The following is a 4,474-nucleotide window of genomic DNA, read 5'->3' on the forward strand; positions in this document are numbered from 1 at the left end:
GGACACCTACTAATTATTTTACTGGACCTAGTCCCTATGCCTTCTATTCTAGTTGTACATAAAATTTTACACAGGTTAATAATGACTGTCCTGAAATAATGACTTGATTTCATTTCATTTTGTAATGTTCGCCCTTGTTACCCTTATCTTATTATACTCAATTTGTTTTCTAGTTTCTTTTATTGAACCATGTTTCAGCCATTGGTTTACATGCCTAACTATAGGTAATTTTTAAAATCAATGGTCACCTACATAGTAAGGGTTATTCTCTTACTCCTTCTCACACTTGTAAAATAACATCGAATTCGTTGTTTCCCTCTCTCCTACAATGAACCCCTCGGTTGCTATTGCCTCCTTCCTACTAGAATATCTACATTTAAGGTAAACATTTTCGGAGGGGTTTCTTTTCTATGATTTTTGGACTAGTGAACTACTAAATTTTTCCTACTATATGCACATCCTCAAGAATTTATGTATATATTTTCCCATGGTTATACAGGTGGATTTTCCTATTCATGTTCACTTCTTTTCCCGACTTTTCTCTTAAGAGGAGGACTAACTCCAAATTTCAGGTTCAATTTTGATATATGGTTGTAGGGTTCTATTTTGTTTGCTTTAAGGGGTTATGCTTCATTTATTCCCATTACAAGTTCTTTGGATACTTAACCTCGAGTTTAAATTATATGAGGAGTTCTGACTGAGTTAGTTTATTTAGATTATGAGAATGATCTTGCACCACTGTAGTGTGATATCATTTGTTGCATATGTAACTTATATAAACATATTCTGTATAGACCATGTAAATTTTGAATACTAGAAGGTAATTGACAGTGGAACAACACAATATGAATCTATCATGCTATTCTAGATAATTTTTTATAAGTTTTTTTTCTTATTTGGAATCATTTATAGCTATGAATTCCTTCGAAAGGATCGTAAAATATTGAGTTTAAATTTTCCAATTATGGTTAAAGTTCCAGTCTCTACTTCATTTTGTGTTTATTGTCTAGATGTACTCCAGCTTCGATAATGGTTTATATTTCCCTCTCGAATTATGATGAATAAAATGAATGGATTATGATTCATGTTTCCTTCTCAAATTCAGAGGAATAAAATGAATGAACTATGGTTATTTATCCTTCTCAAATTCCAGTGAATAACATGAATGGTTACCGCATGTATGGAGTGATCTCAACATTTTTTTGTCAAAAGGTTGTAATGCTACTTGTAACATCTTCATTAACTACTAGGGAATTTGGCTACTTATTTTATGTATACAGTACGAGTCACTAGTTCCAGTCCATCTTAGGGAGTCAAACCCTTTCCATTAGTTCTTCCACCTATGTGTGTAAAATAGATCCCTCCAAATATTATTCAAAATCTAATTAACTCTATACCTCAATCTGTTATCGGCAATTTGAATAGTCGACGAGTTGGAGAAATTTTATTTATTTGTTAGTACTAATTTCAATTAAGAAAAAATAGTTACAACTTATTCAAACTTTTACTAACCATACCCGAACAACATATAATTGCACAACATGTAGTAAATATTACATCATTATACTCATACACCAACATGCAAGACCATATCCTAGAAAAATCTTACTTAACCCACACAACAATCTAGTCTACTTATGACAAACAAAATATAATTCATAATAACTGGTATATAGAATATAGAATTATTTAATTATTCAGTAGCTAGAGTATCTAACCATATAGAACCAAATTAACTTGAAAATAACAATTTTCCTCCCAACCATGAACCTTCTCTCCTGGTTCTCCCTTGTGCTAAAATATTTTCCCCCAAAATCAACCACCTCTTGTTATTCTTGGGCAAGGTGTTTTATCCCTGGTTTCTCTTGCAGACATTCTTTACCAGCTTCCCTCATTTCTGGGGTCTGCTCAATCCCATAGCCTAGGATTTTCTTACTTTTTTTTACAAAAGCATAATTTTTTTTATTTAAAGACCTACTTTTCCCGTACGGTACTTATTCACCCATTCCCAATGTTGTTTCCCCCACATTGTGTGATTTATTATATTTTTCTTTCCCAATCTAATCTATCACATAAATTCACTCCTAAGACTTTTTAGGAGTAGATTGGGAAAGTTTTATTTCCATCTTGTCCATCCACATTGGATTCTGGATTCGAATAATGATTTCCTTACTTCACATGTTCTTTTACAGGTTAATCCTCCAAGGTGCTATCATTAATGTTATGTAAATACATTAAATACATTATCATAGTTATTTCAAAGTCTCAATTATGGCTTCCTTTCCATCACTACAAATAGTCCAGACTACTAAAATATTATTTACATGAACATTGAGGGGTATTACATCTTCCCCCTATAAAAAACCAAGAACATTGTCCTCGGTGTTTATTCATCTACCACTTCATTTTTTAATAATGTTAGATAAGATTCTTTCATGATATCCTCACATTCCCACATGGCCTCCTCGGGTGTAAAGTTCCTTCGTGTTCCACCATTATCCATTTAATTGGAAGTGTTGTGCCTACCATTATCCGTATCGAGTGTTACCCTTGTGAAAAAGAAAAATAATTTTGTTTTCTCTGTCTTGTGTGCATCATTCTTGTTTGAATTGAATTATATAGGTTCACCTTTGGTGTCTTTTTTCATGAGATTCTCCACCATTAGTTGAATTATGTGGTGCGGTGAGCATGGAATTGTGGTCATGGGTTTGTGCCCCACTGTGGGAAGGTCAGATTCTTAAGACATTATCCTCAAGTAGTGACACCTGAATGGTTGAAGCAGTAGCAACAATCATGAGATTTCCATGGGAACCACCTCATCCATCTCAGTAGAAGGAAGCCATGCATACAACTGAATGTAGCTTCCACTTTCTATTGAAGGAAGCCATGAAGGGGAAAGCCAAAATAGATTTCTCTATTTCTATAGGAGCAGTCGAGCCCAACGTTGTTGAGCGTTATGAAACAACATCTTGTCGCGCTCTTACGTTGTGGATTTGGGAAATGTGATGGTGTAATGACGTTCTGGTTACATAGTGTGCACCACTATGATTTACCTAAAGAAGGGCAACGTGGACACCATTTCACCAATCTACATTGGAATCGTATGGACCTGTAAAAAGTTGATGCAAGTTTGAGTCACCTACTCTGATTGTGAAATTTATTCCAATGAAGAATTGAAGGCTCAAACATACTGTAATATGTGCATTTGTAGATGTGAGGTGGTTATCTAAGGTGAATACTCTCTTGAGCACTCTCAATTTGCTAATTTTCCTTAGAGGGATCACTTTCTAGAGAACACAAACTTATAACAATCAGATTAAAGGAAAAAAAAGTCTTTCAATGATCTAACTCCTTGGTGCATCGAACTTATTTCCATGTGATGACTCTCCCTCTATGTTATAGCCAAATCGATAGGGAAATGGATTGCATAAGAGCTGATACTAAGATTTGGAAGCAATTTTAATATGCTAGCTTGCCTGTTGTTAACACGGAGGAATATTTCAATATAAGTGTCTCAAATATATAATTTCAAAGATCCATTGACAACATAAGGAGACTTTGTATATTATTTTTGTGTGCATTGAATCACATAAGTGTTCACAACATCTACACTCCCACTTGGTGTTGGCCTTATTCATGCCCTGTGCTAAATCTCTCGTAGGCCGTGGCCTTGGGAAAGTCGTTGTGATTCTTTCGAGAAGTGGTGTAGTGGTTGGAGTGTATGGAACATCTCTTGCATTCATGTACGCAACACAAATAGAAGAATATAAAAGAACATTTATTGCATTTTTATTCATATATGCACGATGGTTCATGTTAAATACTACATCATTAGTGAAGTGTTGAACTTCTGGAGGTATGTTAAACTTTGTTGAAAATTGTGCCTTATATGTTGCGTCGAACTAAATTATGTGTTGGGCTCATGAAATTTATACACAATATCGTTTACATACATGTGGTACGTAGTATACAGATATGTGATTTGAATTTCTCTGTATATTATGCACCAAATTCTAGTATCGTTATATATGTCTTAGTGAGTTTATATACACAAGATGGTATAATAGAGTTTTTTTTCACGATCGTGAGTTGTTCTCTGCACTTTATATAAAAGTAGTAATTTGTGAAGGAGAGAAACTTTTGTATTGGATTTATTTAAGAATTATTGCACATTAGATGATGTTGTTGATAGAAAAGTTGGTGAATTTGTTGTGAAATGGATTGAATGGGTAATATATTATAATTATTCAATGCTTTTATACGTGCCAATATTTATGGCATGATAAAATTAGTAAGGACACTCTTTCTGACATTAAAATTTGTCTACAAAATGCGTAAGAAAACATGGAATTTTTCCAGCTAGAGTCTTAGCTTCAGCAAGATGAGCTACATCAGAAGAGTCATCATTTTGAATTGGTTTTTGTTCATAATGTTGAGACATATTCCCATCAGCAACAAGAAAGGGAAGATGTGG

This window comes from Pinus tabuliformis, chromosome 7 (genome assembly GCF_031772625.1).
Source record: "Pinus tabuliformis cultivar Carrire ecotype Pingquan chromosome 7, CPIR1, whole genome shotgun sequence".
Classification (NCBI taxonomy): domain Eukaryota; kingdom Viridiplantae; phylum Streptophyta; class Pinopsida; order Pinales; family Pinaceae; genus Pinus; species Pinus tabuliformis.